At 42.7% G+C, this 19,745-nt stretch overlaps 1 pseudogene; it reads left to right on the forward strand.

The window, feature by feature from the left end:
- The first annotated feature begins 215 nt into the window (after positions 1–215).
- On the forward strand, positions 216–5,211 carry LOC113194921 (septin-7-like; annotated as a pseudogene).
- The last annotated feature ends 14,534 nt before the right edge of the window (positions 5,212–19,745 follow it).

The following is a 19,745-nucleotide window of genomic DNA, read 5'->3' on the forward strand; positions in this document are numbered from 1 at the left end:
ACAGGCGTCCAAGCTGCAGTAGGTGCCCACTCTAATAACAATTTGCACGTTGGGACCTGATTACGGCAATTACAAAAGACAAATGTCCTTTGCATACTTAAGGATTTAAGAACAGAGTCACAATTCCTGGACACACAAGTTTCTCCCCGTGATACAACTTTCCAGGCTTCTCTTTGTGACTTTGCTCTGGCAGGGAGAGAGGAAGCCAATCACGAATGGACCACTACCGACGTCACGAGTCACCAAGGCTCCCAGGGCTCAGCCCTCTGCGGCGCCCTCTGGCGAGAGGAGAGATGGCTCGACCGTGAGAGCGCGCCAGTCTTGTCCGTTGACTCTGGCCAGGTTCCCCGGCCACGTCCAACACCCCTCACGCCCCCTGGCGACTCCAGTCACTTTCCGTCTCCACACTGCCAGGGCTTGCGGAAGAAACCCAAGTGCGAGGGAAAAACACTGAGAGGAAAGAGAATAGCCCAAATCCCCGGCATCCAATCAGATGCGGGCATTAGCACTGCAGCTACCCAATCAGATCAGCCAAAATAGCGCAGGTATCCAATAGGATGGGGCCGAGTTGCCATGACGACACGAGTTTCCATAGGTTTCCAGGGTCCGGCGCTCCATCGCTGAGCGCCGCCTGGCGCCTGGCAACGCTGAACTACCCGCTCCAGCCCGCGCGAGCCGGTCGGAGGCAGCCAATGAGGCAGGGCCGAGCCGCTCCGTGACGTCACTAGCGGCCCAGCCGCCAGCGCGCACTTGCTTCCGGAGTGGTTGGTGCGCGTGCGCACCTGGGTTCGCCTCCCTCCCTCTCCCCAGTTTGAGGAAGAGCTAAAGGGCGGGAAAGCGCGTGAGGCGAGGTGTGAGGCGAGGTGGGGACAGCCCGACTGACTGACTGGCCGACTGTCTGATAGACCTCGAGGCGGACTCTTCTGTTTCAGTAAAGGCCTGGGAGATGTTGTGACCCCTTAAAATTCTGAGGGACAGAGCCCCGAAGACAAGGCCACCCAGAGAAGGGCTGGGAGGAAGAGCCCCGCGGGCCGGGGAAGGCCAGCAGCAAGTGGTCTCTGCAGAGACCAGGGCGGAAGGACAGCGCAGGCCAGGCCAGGGGCCCTGCTGACCAGGAAGGACCGTTGCCTAGAGGGAGGGGACAGAAGTCACCGATGAAGGACCCCAAGGCAGACACGGAGGCAGGGGAGAGGGGACAGCGTCAGGGCTGGAATGGACAGTGAGGAAGAGGATGGTAGAGGGTTAGGGAAGGTAACAGGCAGGGACAGTGGGTCAGACAGGAGGGAACCCAGGTGGAGACCCAGGGCACCCGGCAGCGTGGGAGCCGGCCGCACAGACATCCGGGGGTCAAAGAATAAAGGTAGAGAGACCACCGAAGGCAGCAGTGCAGAGCGATGGGACAGTGACAGGAGGGACAAAGGCCAGGGAGACAGTGGTAGGAATAGATACAGAGAAGAAGGTGGCAGTTGTAGGGACAAGAAGACAGGCTCCAAGGTGATAGCAGTGTACAGGGCAGTGACAGCGAGAAGACAGAGATAACAGAAGCAATACCAGAAGGAGTGACAAAAATAGAGAAGGTGCCAAAGACAGAGTTGGAGGCAACAGTGACTGAGGCAAAGAACAAATTCAGACAGAGCAGGCAGGGATAAGGGTACCCGTGCTGGAGAGGCAGGAAGATATTCCAGAAAAGGAGCACAGCAATACACAGAGGGGACAGAGAGAGAACAGAATCAGAGAGGACAGAGACAGATCAAAGGCAGAGATAGGGCACCATGACATAAATAGAGGAAACAGAAGCAGAGCAGGGGGCGGAGATGGTGGATTCGGAGTGGAAGGAGACAGATTCCGAGAAGACAGCCACAGAATGCACAGACTCAAAGTGGAGAGCAAGAGTGGTGACAGTCCCCAAGTGGGAGTAACAGAACAGTCAGTGACAGAGATGAAGAAACAGAGGCAGGGAGGAAGGCAACAGAAGAGACAGTGACAAAGATGAGAGCCACAGAAAAGACATGGAGATAAGATGGCAGTAAAGAGATATGTGGTAAGAGCAGACAGCCTGGATGTAGAGCTTGAAAAAGGGGTATAGGCAGAGCCAGAAGCAGATAGAGTTGTGTCCTCGGAGGACGGCTATGGGGGAGAACATGACCAAGACACACCAGAGAAAGATAAGGACACAGACCAAGTCTCAGAGATGAATGGAGACAAGGGCAAAGAGGAAATTAGAGGGTCAGACTCCCTGAGAGATGAGGGTGATACACAAAAGCAAAGATGGCTGGAGATGCCACCAAAGAGAACAAAAGGGTAGTTACCAACTGAGACCTACCACCCAGCCTAATAGCTGACTCTAACAAGTACTGAAAACCAGGAAGGATTAAGTTTCTTTATGCCACCTTGGTAAGTTATGACCTTAATTTGAGAGTGTGTTTTGCAAGGTCTTCACCCAGGTTCTAGATTTGTGACCATGTTTCTGAATTCCCTTGTCTTTCTTTGGCCCACTGTACCCAAAGCACAAAGATGAAGAAATAGAGACAGAGAAGTTGGCAATAGAAGTGACAGTGACAAAGGGGATGTAGAAATAAAAGTAAGGGTTATTTCATTTATTCTTGAGGAAATGGCAGTAAACAAAACAACATACACTCACCCATGTAGTTCTCAACCTAGTTGGTAAACAGATGATAATATCAACGAGTGTAATCTGCTTACAAGAAAACTTAAGCAAAGCTAAGAGGAGAGAGTGATGAGGTTGCTGGCTAGGTTATTCAGACCAACGTTAACCATCAAAACAACTTACAATGTTGGATGGTTTTTTATTTTAATCAAAGGCATTGAAGGTCTCACAGGATTTATCAGGCTGTAACTGAAGGGAAATCAGGAACCCAGGGAAGTAATCAGAATAGTTATCCTATACTGAGGAAATTTTACAATCCTGACAAATTTGAACTTTTTTTGTAATAGCATTTCTGATGATGAGAATAAAAATAAGATGCCTATCCGAGGTTGGTATTTCACATTAAACTATGAAAGCAATGGTTGTACCTTCAGGATAAGGGGAACCAAAGTAAATTGGCCCTTGGTTGTGAATTTGCATCCTGTTCCTTGTATGGTCTAATAGCTTCAAGTTGTCGATTTATTTAAAGTTCCAGACTACAACTGTATTTAGCACATATATAAAATTCTCTCTGGAGAAAAAAACTTTTGTTAATGGCCTCCATTATTCCTATAAACATATTTCTTTCAAAGACTGAGTAGCATTCAGTCAGATATAACCAAGGATCCTAAGTACCAGGATTGAGAACAACAGAAATAAGAAACATTGAAAAGAGACCCACTAATGCTTATGGTACTGGCATTACCAAACACATAACATATGCTTCATTAAATAAAAAGTTGTAATTTTGTTGGATCCAAGAAACTATTTAAAAAGTATCTAGATGGTTTGAAAATAACACTTTTATAAATTGAAAATGGTGAATGGGGTTAAAAGTAAAATTAACATCTGAATAGAGAAATAGTGAATTGGGACATAGGGCAGAACAATTTATTCACAATATAACTCATCACGAAGAGACAAGGCAGGAAGCATGTAAAAGAAGTGAAGTTATGTGGTGAATAGAGAATATAGAGTAAGAAGGGTTTATTGCTATGATTGTTGTGTGGGTTTGTGGGGTTTTGGTTGTTTGCTTGTTGCAGTGCTGGGAATGGAACCAAGGACCTGGCACATGAGAGGCAAGTGCTCTACCATTGAGCTACATCTCTAGCCCAAGTGAGAAGCTTTTATCTGTACTGTATTTTAAATCCTAAAAGAAAGGAGAGGGTAAAAATGTGGCCAAAGAAATAATGGGCCTCACTCTCATACCCCACTGACCACTCCCTCAACGTCTCCAGGATTTTCACCAACAAATGTCATGCAGTAAACCTTAGAGGCACTGTTGAAGAAACATACCAAGAGGCCCAACGATCCACAATTGTGGACCTCAACCAAAGAACCTTGAAGGTATGTGGGATTTGCCAGTCTCCCAAATCAAGTTTACAGAAAATCGGTGAAGAGTAGGTTTGAATTCACATTTATGTAGTAGGTGAATCTGGACTGGGAAAAATCAATGTTAATCAACTCATTATTCCTCACATCTGTATTCTCCAGAGTATCTAGGTCCTTCCCATAGAATAAAAAAGGCTGGGCAGTGGAACAATCCAAACTTTTCACCAAAGAAGGTGGTGTTCAGTTGCTGTTCATAATACTTGTTACCCTAAGGATTTAGAGATGCAGTGGATAATAGTAATTACTGGAAGCCTGTTATTGACTAAATTTTAAGTAAATTTTAAGATTACCTAAATGCAGAATCTCAAGTAAACAGACATCAGATGCCTGATAACAGAGTGCAGTGTTGTTTATACTTCGTTGCTCCTTCAGGACATGGACTTAAACCATTGGATATTGAGTTTATGAAACGTTTGCATGAAAAAGTAAATATCATCCCACTATTGCCAAAGCAGACACACTCACACCCAAGGAATGCCAACAGTTTAAAAAACAGATAATGAAAGAAATTGGGGAAAATAAAATATATGAATTTCCAGAATCAGATGATGAAGAAGAAAATAAGCAGGTTAAAAAGAAAAAGGACTGTTTACCTCTTGCTGTGGTAGGTAGTAATATTATCATTGAAGTTAATGGCAAAAGGGTCAGAGGAAGGCAGTATCCTTGGGGTATGGCTGAAATTGAAAATGGTAAACATTGTGATTTTACAATTCTAAGAAATATGTTGATAATAACACACATGCAGGACTTGAAAGATGTTACATAGTAATGTACACCATGAGAACTACAGAAGCAGAAAATTGGCAGCTGTAACTTATTATGGAGTTGTTAACAACAAAATAAGGAACGGCTTAGGAAGAGTCCCCGGCGCAAATGGAAGAAGAAAGAAGGGAGCATGTAGCCAAGATGGAGAAGATGGAGACAGAGATGGAGCAGGTGTTTGAGATGAAGGTCAAAGATAAAGTTCAAAAACTGAAGGACTCTAAGGCTGAGCTTCAGGGATGCCATAGGTAAATGAAAAAGAATTTGGAAGCCAGCATAAGGAATTAGAGGAAAAGTGTCATCAGTTTGAGAAGGAGAAGGCAAACTGGGAAGCTCAACAATAAAATTTAGAACAACAGAACTCTTCAAGGACCTTGGAAAAGAACAAGAAGAAAGGGAAGATCTTTTAAACTCTGTACTGACCACCAGTTACATATCAATTGCCAATAATCCAGTTGGACATGAGTGTTTGTTGGATCCGTTTGACCAATTTGCACCAGTTTTATCCATAATGATGGATTTAACAGCATGACAAAAATTATTTTTTATTGTTGTTCTTGATGGAGATTAAGATGCTCTGAATTTTTTAGGGTGTTGTATACTTAGAAAGTAATAGCTCTAAGTACCTTTCTACATTTTCTTTTCCTTTTAAAAAATTTTTATTTAAAAAGATGTCTTCAATTTAATGCAAGAGAACAGTTTATTGTTGTACAGTCATGTTCTGTGGTTTGATTATTTACAGGATATTCCAAAACAAAAGGATCCTGAAAGGTTAAAAGAAAAAGAAAGAAAGAAAGAAAGAATGGTGAATTTTTCAAGATTGATAAGAAATCCTAATCCAAAGATTTAAGAAGCCCAATGAGTCACAAGATTAAAAAGATCGATACTTCACAAGATTAATGAAATCAACACTTTGAAACATTGCTGTATGTTTGCAGAACACCAAAGGCAAAGACAAGATCTCAACAAGCTAGAGAAAAGAAACAGATGTCCTTCAAAAGATCAGCAATTTGAATAACAAGTGACTTCCCACAGTAACAATGGAAGCCCAAATAAGATCAATGTTCAGATAGCAAATAACTGCCCATTTTATACCCAGTGGAAAATATTCTTCAAGAATGAGGTCAAAACACATTTGGGGATAAATAAAATGAGATTTTCACCCTAGTAAAAATATATTTTTTTATTTTTTAATGTTTTTTATTGATTTTTTTAAAAAATAAATGACAGCAGAATGCATTACAATTCTTATTACACATATAGAGCACAATTTTTCATATCTCTGGTTGTTTATAAAATAGGTTGACACCAATTGTGTCTTCATACATGTACTTTGGATGATGATGTCCATCACATTCCACTATCCTTGCTAACCCCCTGCTCCCTCTCTTCCCCTCCCACCCCTCTGTCCTATCTAGAGTTCATCTTTTACTCCCATGCTCCCCCTCTATGGGACTATTTTAAGGACATCAAGATCACATTCAGGTATGTGATGTTAGGTAATATATGGCCGCTAAAGAGTTTGGTATAATCTTCTCAGAACAGGTCTTTCCTTTCCATTGAGAAGGGCACCATCTTATTTCCAGTGTTCTGGAAGCTGTTTTCCAAAATCTAGACCCAGACATAAGCCTTTTAGACAATCTGTATTCTTCCATTGAATTCTGCTTTCCAGATGGTTTTTCATGGTCATGGCCAAATATCAGACAAAAAAAAAAAAAAAAATCTCATCCTTCCTGGTCCAACTTTGCCCACACGTAAACATTTTATTTATTTATTTATTTATTTATTTATTTTTTATTTTTTTGGAAATGAAACAGGTTTTTATTTCATTATAAGTTACACATATATTTACCATGCAATCCCCAAATTCCGCTCCCAGGAATTTACACAAAAGAAATAAAAACATATATCCATACATTAAAATGCTCCTATTTTACCTATACATGAATAGTAAAAATATTTTAAAGGATATAGTTTAGGCAAAAAAAAAAAGTGATGCCAGATGGAATATCTGAGATGCAAGATGAAATAAAAAGCAAAGAAAGTGATAGATGTGAATAAATCTGAACAAATCTTGGCTGCACGAAATAATCACAAGGACAGTAATAATGAAATACTGTGTTATTCATGACAGAATGAAAACACATAAAAATAAATACACTAGGAAAACTTGCCTGGGGTTTAAGCATCCTGCAGCCCTTCTATCATCTAAGAGGTGAGTAAAGGTGCTGGCTAATTTTAGACTTTGTAAGTTAATTTATAAATTTTACTTTCTAGAATAATCATAAAAGGAATACCACTTATTGTTTTAAAAGTACATAGGACTAAGCAACTCAGTGAGACCCAGTCTCTAAATAAAATACAAAATAGGCTGGGATGTGGCTCAGTGGTCATGAGCCCCTGAGTTCAATACCCTGTAGGAAAAAAAAAAAAAAAGTGTATGGGAGACTGAGGCTGTAGCTCAGTGGCAGAGCACTTGCCTGGCATGTGTGTGGCACTGGGTTTGATCCTTAGCACCACATAGATGAATAAAGGCATGCTGTTCATCTACGACTCAAAGATTTTTTTTTTAAGTACCTGGGAGGTGCTGGGGTTGTGGCTCATTGGTAATGTGCTACCTGGCATGCATGAGGTACTGGGTTCGATCCTCGGCACCACATAAAAGTAAAGAAAATAAGTCCATCAACAACTAAAAAAATATTTATTTATTTATTTTTTTATTGGTTATTCAAAACATTACAAAGCTCTTGACATATCATATTTCTAAAAAAATATTTTTTAAAAAAAGTACATGGGAATTATAAAAATTAACACATTTGAAACAAAAGAAACGGGAGACAGCCTTGTTGGGTTCCCATTCATCCAGCTTAGCAGCCCCCTCTAAGTACTGCACTCTGGCCTTGCTTGGTCACATGCCCAGTGTGACTGGCTGGAGGTGTTCGGTTCTCTGTCTGACCAGGCCTGAACCATGTGCCTGTTGCTCACGAGAATCAGCCCTATCCAAGTCACACAGGCTCCTTGACCCTCATTCTGCAAACAAAATGGAGCTACCTTTGTTGGAATCAGGGAATGTATAGTTTTGCTGCTGCCATAAGAATTACCATAGCATAAATCTGCTGTGGTCCAGTTCTGTGGTGAGAAGTCCAGCAGGCTCCCTCTGGCTAGAACCAAGATGTTGTAGGGCCTCCCTTCTTCCAGGGGAATCCATGTCATTCCCTTTGGCTTCCACTGGCCTTGTCTAGTGGCCCCTTCTACCATTTTCAAGGCCAGCAGTGTAGCATGTCACTAATCTCTGTTATCATTCACCTCTCTGATCTCTTCTGCTCACTCTTCCACTTTTTTTTTTAAAGACCCTGTGATTACTGTAGGCCCAACTGGGTAACCCAGGATGTTCTCCCCTCTTCAGCTCAGCTGTTAGAAACCATATTCCATCAGAAGCCTTCCTCTTTGCCATGTCCCCACACACGTCCACAGGTTCTGGGGTTAGGACTTCTTTGAGGAGCAATGATTCTGCCATCACAGAAGCATGAGTGCTAAGGAGGCCCCCCAAACCGTCACCACAGCTGACATGGATTAGAACCAAGGTTAGGGCCAGCAGGGGCTGGGAGGTGGGAGAGAAGGAAATGATAGTTTAATTGAACACATACTAGCTGTCAGACACTGTGCTTGCTATTTTATATACATTATAATTTACTCTTTAAAAAATTGTTTATTATTATTATTTTATTATTACTTTTGTTAGTTTAAGGTGAACACAATATCTTTGTTCTATTTTTATGTGGTGCTGAGGATTGAACCCAGTGCCTCATGCATGCTGGGTGAGCACTCGACCACTGAGCCACAACTTCAGCCCTATAATTTACTTTTTATGACAAGATTATTATATGTAAATGAGTACCCCTATTTTACATTTGAGAAAACAGGTTTAGAGGGATAGAATGACCTGTCTAGTGACAGCTGATGGCAGAGGCAGGATTTGGATTTGGACCTCTGCCTCTAAAAGACATTTAAAATGGAGCCTTGTGCTTAATTCCCGGTATGCGTATATAAAGAAATATATGTGAATATATTTCTTTGAAAAATATTTGTACAGGTAATGAGTGGATAGACTGTCCTTGCTTCTTAAAAATGTATTGCAAATAAAGCTAAAGTTCCCTTTGGTCACCTCTCACCAGGCTGGATCCTTTCCCTGTAAATAATCTCTGTTACCAGTTTATGGTGGACTTTTCCAGATCTTTGTCCAAAAGTTAAGGGGGGTACGCAGTGCATATGTACAATGCATGCATAGTATTGTATAGTAAATGACTACTGCTGTTTTGAGCAAGCATGTGAGTGTGTTTTAACATAAATGGGATCATACCATACATATTGTTCTGCAGCTTTTTTAACTCAACAATATGTCTTGGAAATCCATCCAGATTTATTTAAAGAGCTCTGTCCCGTGCCTTTCAAGAACTGTGGTGGTATTCCAGAAAGCTCGCACTTTCTACATTCTCCTGATACTGGACGTTCGGGCTCTTCTGGGTTTCTTTGCTCTTACAGTATTGTTGTGAACATCTTTGTATAGGTCTCTTTGGGTTCCAGTATTTCCTTGGGGTCAACAGGGCAGGTAGAGGGCTGGGGTTATGGCTCAGCAGTAGAGCACTTGCCTAGCTTGCCTGGGTTCGATCCTCAGCACCACACAAAATAAATAAATAAAATAAAGGTATGTGTCCAACTACAATTGAAAAATAAGTATAAAAAACAGGGCAGGTAGAATGATCAGGCCATATGAGTATATTCATTTTACTTTTCATCAACACCCCCATAATTGTCAACTATTGTTGTATAGCAAATGCCCCAAATTCAGCAACTTCAAACAACAGTCATGTGTCATTGGTCTAGCCTGGCTTGCCTAGGGTCTGGAGCCCTGCTGAAGAGGGTCAGTTTCTGGGGGGTGCTTCTTGTGGCAACAGCAGGGACAAGAGAGGCCTAAAGACAACATGCAAGAAAGACGTCTTAAAGCCTAGACTCAGGGTTGACACACTGTGGCCAAACCAAGTCACGTGGTCTGTGGAGAATAGCTTGCCCGCATGACGAGGGCGAGGTAAGGCTGTGTAGCAGTGCAAGGGCCAGGACAGAGGACGGCTTCCCCGCACATTCACCCACACTTAGTGCACCAGTCATCTTGGTTTCTGCCAGTGCTATGGGGAAGTAGCTATTGATTCTCCCCCAGATGCTCTTCTGGCTACTGTCAGTGGAGTCAGACAGCACAGCCCGGGGGAAACACCAGGTGGGAATCAGAAGAACCCCCGCTGTGGCCACGGCCTGTGAGTGAAGAGTTGCTTCCCAGTACATACCCCAGCTTCTCCATCAGAAAATGGAGGACGAGACTTGGAGCCACAGACCAGAGTTCAACTCGCAGCAGCTCTGGGTGCCTGTTTCATGTGACCTTGGCCAAATCACTTTCTCTCTCCCAATTACCATATCTAAGTTGTAGACTAGGATCTGCCTTCCCTACTTCATGTAGCAGTATTCCTCCAAAATTGTGAACATACAGTCCGTGTGGGAATAGGAAGCATGTTGATTCCAGGCTTTCGTTTTGGAGTTGAGTACTGACACCCATAGAGGGGCGATGAGTGTGCTGAGCACCATGAGAGACTGGAGAGAGTTGGCTGGCAGTCCCTAACAGTGCCAGTCACTTCCGTTACACTTGCAAATAACAGAACCCCAGTGCAAATTCCTGTAAGCTGGTGTGGGAGGGGGTGATGCATATTTCTTGGCTCATGTAACTGACAATCTTAGGACTAGCATCAACATCAGGAATGGCTGGATCAGGCACTCAACTGTTGCTGTCAAGAACCGTCTCTCCATTTCTCCCCTCTGCTTTCCTCTGCATTGCCTCATTCTCAAGCAGGTTTTCTCTATTATGGTAGAACCACCAGGTCACTTTTGGGGAAATTTCAAGAAAGAGAGAGGCCCCTGAGATATACAACTTAGAAAAAGCCACTAACTCTGGGAGGATACATTTCAAGAAAGCATTCCTTCCATCTGGCTAGAGCAGTCCTGAATCCAGAATGTATGGTTTGGCAAGAGGAACACAGGAACAAATTGCCCGAACGTGGGCAGCAGCCCTGAGTGCAGCAAGACTGTCACTGGCAGCTCGAGGTTGCACTTTTACCAGTATTAACACATCACACTAGCCACTCCATGGCCCATGCCTGTAATTCCAGTGACTTGCTTGGGAAGTGGAGCCAGGAGGATTCTGAGTTCAAACCCAGTCTCAGCAACTTAGCGAGGCCCTAAGCAACTCAGTGAGACCCTGTCTCTAATAAAATATTAAATAGGGCTGAGGATGTGGCTCAGTGGATGAATGCCCCTGCACCAAAAAAAAAAAAAAAAAAAAAAAAGACAACACCTTTTTCCTGACAACTTGGAAAAGGTGCCTGAGATTCATTCTCACTGGCTCCGAGAATCCAGTGCCAGGCCTGGATTGTGCACTTTCCCCCAGTTAGTCCCACCAACATCCCAGAGAGTGAAAGGCGGGCAGGGAGAGCTCCCTGGGGGAACAACCATGTCCTCCCACAAAGAGGGAGAAATACATGCTAGGCCAACAAGACGTTAGACACGTATTATAGCCCTCAGGGAGATTTCAGTCTAGCAAAGGGGAATTACAAAGCAACCAAGTAAACTTAACAGATGGATTGTGAAAGTCATCAAGAGTACGTCTTCCACCTCCCCTACTTTAAACTTGGAGAAACTGAGGTAAAGAAACCTTCACTGGGCTTGGGGTGCAGCTCAGTGGCAAAGAACTTGCCTAGTGTGCTCAAGGCCCTGGATTCCATCTTCAGCACCACAAAAGAAGGAGGAAGAAGAGGAGGAGGGAGAGGAGGCGATGTTCCATTGAGGTGTGGCAGTGGGCTGGTCTCTCTCCATGTCCTGTTTTCCACTGTTTCATGCATCATTATTCTCCTGGCAACTGGCAGAGCTTAGTCCAAATATGAGATGAATGGATCAATTATCAATAAATAGAGCAGGAGTGATTAGAAATGAAAACAGGATGCAGGTACATCCCCAAGGTCACACCTCCTCCACTAATTTTTAACACTTAAGTTATTTTCAGACTTGGCTATTACAAGTGATTCTGTGATATACATTTTGGTGTGAATACTCTTATCTACTTCACTGATTATTTCCTTAATATAAATCCTTAGGAGTTGAATTCAGAATCACTAACAAAACTTCTATGCAAAAGCAAGAGTGATTTTCACATTAACTGTTTCACTTAGTTCCTTTTAGATAAAGCCCAAGGGCAAATGATTAAAACTACTCAGTGGTTCTTTCTTCTGCCCATTCTGTGAGCGACAAATATTTTAAGGTCTACTGAATGCTAGTCAGAGTGCAGCAAAACAGACATTCATGGTCACACGCTGTCGTCAGAATGTAAATTGCTACCTGCCTTTTAGAAAGCAATTTGGCGGTAGATGTCAAATACAGGAAAAATGTCTTTGCCCTTAAATGCCCTGGCCTCCCATCCCTGGGAATCCACCTGAAAGTCAGAGTCTTATATACAAAAAGGTCCATCATGATGTTATTTATAATAGAATAAAATTGCCAAAGTATCCCACTAGAAGGGAATAGTTAAATTAACTATGCTACGTCCACACAATAGAATATCACACAGCCATTTAAAACTGCATTTTGAAAAAAAGTATATGAGCATGAAAATGTTGGTTAGTACAAATGTTCAATGCAAAAGTAGAATGTGAACATTTTATATGAAGCACGGATCTAACTGTGCTTTTAAAGACTAAGTGGAAATGCACTGATATGTTAAGAGGTGGGTGTTTGGAAGGTGAGCACACAGAAATGTTTTCTGCCTTTCTTGTTTTCATTCATTCTTTTATGATACTGTGGCAGACAGAGATGCCCATGTCCCAGCCCCTGAGACCTGTAAATATGTGACCTTGCATGACCAGAGGGACTTTGCAGATGACTAGGATAAGGATCTTGGGTGTCCCACCTGGATCATCTTGATGAGCCCTGTGTCATCAGAAGGGTCTTAACGAGAGGGAGTCAGCAGGGTCAGGGTCCAGGCAAGCAGAGGTTGGAGTTATGTGAGGTCACAAGCCCAGGAACACAGGCAGCTTGGAGGAGCTGGGAAATGCCAGAAATGAATTTACCTCCAGCGCCTCCAGAAGGAACCTGCTTTGATCCTAGCCCAGCAAGACTGACTCTGGACTTCTGATATTCAATACTGTAAGACGGTAAATCAGTGTGGTTTAAGCTCTAACTTTGTAGTAATTTTTTGTCATAGCAGCTGCAGAAAACTAATATAGTCTTGAATCACTGTATTGTTAAAAAAAAAACAAGCTTTTAAAAAATATGTTTTGCACAGGGAAAAATACATAAGTTTAAGTGTCCAGCTCAGTAAACTTTCATAAAACATATGTGTCCATGTATTCAGCAGGTAGGAAATATCTCTGTTCATTCACCTTCCAATACAGAACACCAGCCCCTCGGAAGTCTTCCCGTGCTCCCCTCCAGGCACCATCCTGACCTCCAGCCCTGTCAATCACTCTTGCCTCTTTTGTGATGAGCTTTTTTCACTCGGTGTTTGTGAGATCTGCCTATGTTGTGGTGTGTGACTGTAGGTCCTTCGTCCTTACTACTCTGTGCCGTCTGGGAACACAGATGACTCATTCATCCTACTGCTGGTGTACGTTTGCATTGCTTTTCAGGTTTGGGCCGTGCTACTATGAAAGTCCTCAGGCATGTCTGCGGGTGAACACATGCATGCATTCCTGGTGGATGTGCACCTCAGAGTTCGGTACATATGTTCAGCTGAGGGTACTATGCCCAGGAGTGGTTATAATCAGCTGTGTTTCACCAAAATGTGTGAGAGTTTGACCACTTTTCTATTGGTTTCTCTGACTTTTTAATTTATTAGAAGGAATTCTTTATGTATTTCACATAAGAATGACCCCTGCCTGTGACTTGCCCTTTTACTCTCCCCTTTTTTAAAAAAATTTATTTGTTTGTTTTTATGTGGTGCTGAGGATCAAACCCAGGGCCTCATGCATGTGAGGCAAGCGCTCTACCACTGAGCTACAACCCCAGTCCCCTTTTAATCTCTTAATGCTGTTCTTTGATAAACAAAAGTTCATAATATAGTCCAAATTTACCAATTTTTTTCCTTTATGGTTAATTTTTTTTGGTCTTGTTTAGGAAATATTTCCCACCCCAAGGACATGAAGATACTCTTCTATGCAGTCTTTTAAAAGCTGTATTGTAGCTAGGTGGAGTGGCCCACACCTGTAATCCCAGAAACTCAAGAGACTGAGGCAGGAGGATGGCAAGTTCAAGGCCAGTCTGGACAACTTATGAGATCCTGTCTCAAAATAAAATTAAAAGGGCTGGGGATGTAGCTCAGTGGTAGACAGCCCATGGGTTCAATCCCCAATACCAGCGGTGGGGGTGGGGGGCGGAGTTACATGCTGTTTTTTCTCTAGATTTACACCCATAACCTGTCTAGAATTAATTTGTGTAAATTATACAAGGTAGAGGTCAATGGATTATTTTTTAGGGACAACTCATATACAGTGAAATGAAGGTATTAAAGTTACAAATCAGTGTGTAGTTTTGACAAACCTATACATAGGTGTAACCACCACCCCCATCAAGATAACAGAAATGCAGAAAACTGGGGCTGGGATTGTGGCTCAGCGGTAGAGCGCTCCCCTAACAAGGGTGGGACCCGGGTTCGATCCTCAGCACCACATAAAAATAAAGGCATTGTGTTGTGTCCATGTACACCTAAAAAATAAAATTTAAAAAAAGAAATGCAGAAAAGTCCCTTGCACCCCTCTCCAGTTAATTCAGACACTGATAGGTAACCTCTGTTCTGATTTCTATTACCAAAATTTAATTTTGCCTTTTCTTGAACTTGACATAAATAGGCTCATGCAGTGTGGACTCTTGGTGTCTGGACTCTCCTTGCTCAGCTCACCCCTGCTATTGAATGTTCTAATGGCTTCTTGCTGCCAAAGAGCATTCCACTTCATGAAGACACTGCCATGGGTTTCTTGGTTCTCTTGTTGGTGAACACCGGGATTGTTTCCAATTCTGTGCTGTTATTAATAAAGATGCTCCAAATTCTTACCTAAGTCTTTGTATGGAATGTGGATATATATTTTCATTTGTCTTAGGAAAATACCTAGAAGTGAAATTACTAGGTCACAGGGTAGGTTATATAACATTACCAGAAAATGCCAACCCATGATCGTGCCATTTTATATTCCTATAGCAATATGTGAGAGTCAGTTTCTCCACCCAGACACTTGGTATTATCTTCCTAATTTCAGCCATTTTATTTGGTATGGATTGTTATCTCACTATGGTTTTAATCTGCATTTTCCTGATGGTTAATGATATTGAGTGCCTCTTAACGTGCTTATCAATCATTTCTGTATCTTTTTTTGAAGTGTCTATTCAGATCTTTTCCCCGTTTTTGGATGGGTTGTCTGTAGATATTGATCTATAGGAGTTCTTTATATTTTTGCAGTTGATTCCTTTATCTGATACGTGTCAGATGAGTGTTTCCACAGTCCATGGCTGTCTTTGCATTTTCTTGGTAATGTCTCTGGTCGTCACCCACGTTGTCAAGTATGTCAGTAGTTCCTTGCTTTTATTGCCTTCTGTTCTATTAACATGTCACAATTTATTTGCTCGCTCTCTTATTGATGGACGTTTCAGTCGTCTCTAGCTCTGACTATTGTGAATAAGAACAATATGAACATTCTTGCGTTAATCTTTTGTGGATATGTGTTTTCATTTTTCTCAGGCAAAAGAGTGCTGTGAATGTAGTTCAGTGTAGAGCGCTTGCCCAGTATGTCCAAGGCCCTGGGTTCCAGCCCCAGGACTACAAAAAAAAAAAAAAAAAAAGATAGGTTTGGGTAAAAGAAACCAGTGAGCTATTTTCCAAAGTGGCTGTGTCACTGGGCATTTTTGTAGCTCTCCATTGTCACCAATATTTGGTGTGGCTCATCTTTTAAATTTCTACCATTCTAATTAATGAAAAATGGCATCTTATTGTGCCACTTCATTTGCATTCTTCTAATGACTAACAATGTTGAGTATTTTCTGTGTGTGTATGTCTATTGGATAATGTATATTTTCTTTGTAAAACGTCCTAGTATTTTGCCCACTTTTGATTTATTTGGCCATCATTCATTACTGGCTTTTAGAAGCCCTTTACCCGTTCTGTTCATTTCTTCCTCATGGGTGTGTACTGTAGATATCATCTGCAGGCCTGCGTCTTGCCTTTGCATTTACTTAATGATGTTTTTGATAAGAAGCTGCTTTAGACTTGATTGGATCTAATCTATCTAATTTTTATGCTTACTTCTTTCTGTGCTTTGTCTAGGAAATCTTTGTCTCTCTCAGATTGCAAAACATGCTCCTATATTTTCTTCCTGGTTCTAGTTTTTATGCTGAGGTCCACGATCCACCCTGAATGGGCTCTCTGGTGTTGTGAGGCTGGGTTGGAGGTTAATCGTTTCCCAGGCATTTGTCTATTTGTTCTGGGCTCTCCTTTCCCCAGCGAATTGCTTCTACTCTTTTGTTGAAGAAATCATTTGATTATAAATATGGGTCTAGATAAGGGCTCTCTGTTCTTAATTGTCTGTTCTAATGCAAAACCACATTCTCTTGATTACTAAAGCTTTATGCTTACTTTGAATTGGGTTGAGTACTGCAACTTTGTTTTTCTTTTTTAGGTTTGTTTTGTCTCTTCTTAGAGCCTTTACATTTGTGCATAAATTTTAAATTGAACTTGTCAACTTCTACAAAAAAACCTGTGAAATTCTTACTGGACTTGCATTGACTTTACAGACCAGTTGGGGAGAAGTGACATCTTAACACTATTGAGTCTCCCAGCTCCTGAACATGATGTCTCTTCCTATTTATTCTTTCAGTAACTTGTATAGTATTCAGTTAAGACTCACACCTCTTTTGTTAAGGTTATTTCTGTGCATTTCACATTGTGATGCTATTTTAAGTGGCATTTAAATTTTTCATTTTGCTCTAGTGTATAAAAATATAATTTTAAAAACTCTATATCAACCTCTTGTCTTGCATTGAAGCTAAATTCACATATTTGCTCTAGAAGTTGTTTTTGCAAATTCCTTTGAGTTTTCTACATACATGATGTTTTCTATGAATAAAAACAGTTTTATCATTTTTTTCTGCATCTATTGAGACAATCATATGATTTTCCTCCTTGTATTGTGTTACATGCTAAATTCTATTCACTGCTTTTTGAATGTTAAACAAATATTGTTTTCCTGGTCTAAATCCCACTTGCTCATAATGTATTAACCTTTTCATATATTACTATTTTGATTTTCCAATATTTTATTAAGAACTTTTCCATCTGTGTTCATAAGGGATATTGGTCTGTAATTTTATTTTCTTGTAATGTCAGGTTTGGATATTGAGATTTGCTGCTCTGTAAAACGACTTCAGAAGTGTTTTTTCCCTTTTCCCTTTTTAAAAAAAGTTTGTGTAATGTCTGGAATTTCCCCTGGATTATTCTTATAGTTTATCTCTGCTGAGATTTTCCATCTTTGACTCACTGTGCTATCTTGTCCTTTAAGTCCTTAAACATATTTATGATAGCTGCTTTGGGGGCTGGGGATGTGGCTCAGTGGTAGAGCAGTTGCCTGGCATGTACAAGGCCTGGGTTTCATGTATACACACACACACACACACACACACACACACACACACACACACACACACACACTTTGTATTTGCACATAAAGTTTTAGATTGAATTGTCAATTTTTTGTCTACAAAAAGCCTGTGGACTCCTGACTGGCCTTGTATTGAATTTACAGACCAGTTGGGGAGAAGTGACATCTTCACTATTGAGTCTTCCAGCTCCTGAACATGATGTCTCTTCCTATTTATTCTTTTAGCAACATTGTATAGTATTCAGTAAAGACTGGCACATCTTTTGTAAGGTTATTTCTGTGCATTTCACATTTTGATGCTATTTTAAGTGGAATTTTAAGTGGAACATGTGTGTTCTTTAAAGTTTTGTCTCTCAGTAGCAACATCTGGGTCATCTCCAGGTCTGTTTCTGTTGACTACTTTCTTGGTCTTCACCTATGAACACACCTTCCTGTTTCTTTGGAAGTTAGCACTTTGAACTGCTCATTGGAGACTGTGACTGGCACATAATATGGGACCTGGATCATGCCATCTTCCCTCGAGAAGTGTTGAGCTTTGCTCTGAAGGACAGTGTCTTAGACCCTTATCCAATTTACATTAGCATGTCTGCTTCATTCTGCTCTTGGTCCTCAGCTAAGCCCTGACCCTAGGGAGTGGGTTTGTTCCTAAAGCTTGGCCCTCCCATTTTCAGCTGGGTGCCTGGGGTCTCAGTGAAGCCCCTGTTCTGGCTAGGTTGGGCCCTCCACATCAGTCTCCTAGCACCACACGGCCTCTGGTTTCTGTTCAGCTCTTGTTTCCTGAGCAGCTGTTCCCTGGGGGCCTTGTGGAGTCCTGCCCTCTGCAGACATAGCCAGTCTAAGCCAGGGGCCTGGGGTGAACCCCTACCAGACTCTTGAGTGTCTGCCTCCTGCAGCTCCCTCTCCTCCACGTCCCTGTCCCACAGAGTCCAGCCCCTTCAGCAGCCTCTCAACTCTGCTCTTGCCTTCTATGCTCAGCAAGGTGGTTCTCTGGCAGAGACAGTGGTCCCAGGAGGAAGCCCAGGTAAAGATGGGGTTCACCCTCCCCATCTCTGTCCTCTCAAGGACCACAGTCCTCTTTCTCTTGTTCAGTGTCTGAACACAGTGGCCTGCACTTTGTCTGCCCTCATGGTTGTTTGCTGCAGGAGGGAGGTCTGGTGCCAGTCACTATCGGGGCCAGTACAGGAGTTCCCAGGTGTGGCATTCGTAATGAAAAACACTCTATTCATTTTTGTCCCGTGCTGTGTGGCAGAGTCAAATGGGACAGATCTGTGTTCCAAACTCCAGTACTTCCCTCCGGGTGTCTTGGGCAAGCTCTTCACCTCCCTGGACTGGGTCTCCTCTGTAAGACGAGGAAACCGCATCTTCTTTGTAGGGTTGTTGGTGGGAATTGGCTCCCTGTGGCAGGCGAAGCTGGAGCATGAGTGGAGGGTGGATGAGGTCAGCGAAGTGTCACGGCCCCAACCACACAGGGCCTGGGAGGCCAGGGTGCAGTGTGGAGGTTTTAACTAGAATTCGTGGCGGGCACCCTGGGAGTGTGTGAAGTGGGCACTAGCAGGATCAGGTTGACTTGCACGTTCACTGGCTGCTGTGTGGAGAATGGATTGTAGGGAGGCCAGAGCGGCAGTAGTAAGGCCAGGGAGAAAGTCTCCAGCTGCCCTTGAGAGGGCGGCTTCCGGCACCGGGTAGCAAAAGGCAAGGGAGGCAGGAACTGTCTGAAATGAATCAATTTAGAGGTAGGGCCACAGGACTGCAGGATAGATTGGACACAGGGAGGAAAGCAACTTCTGCATTTTTCCTCAACAGCTGAACAGATGTTAGGTGCAGTTTACTAAGAGAAGGAAGACCGGATGTAACAGGTGTGTGTGGCAGTCGGGTGGGAGTCCACTCTGGCCATATTACATTTGGGGATTGGGGCTATCAAGGAGCCATCTGTACATGTGCGGAGGTCAGGGCTGGAGACCGCTCTGGGGAGCAGACTGGGTTTGAAGCCACAGAACCAGGTGTGACCATCTAGAGAGAGAAAGCAGGGTGCAAAGAGAGGTTGGACTCTGAGTCTCTGCTCCCACATTCAGGGTCCAGGCAAAGAAGGGGAGATGGGCAAAGCCCCAGCATGGTGAGGAAAAGGAAGGGGGGGGGTCAGAGCCACCAGAGCCCCTCAAGGGATAGGTGGAGGGGGAGCTGCATCCGTGGTGCAGAGTGAACCCGTGGAG

This window comes from Urocitellus parryii, chromosome 15 (genome assembly GCF_045843805.1).
Source record: "Urocitellus parryii isolate mUroPar1 chromosome 15, mUroPar1.hap1, whole genome shotgun sequence".
NCBI lineage: Eukaryota > Metazoa > Chordata > Mammalia > Rodentia > Sciuridae > Urocitellus > Urocitellus parryii.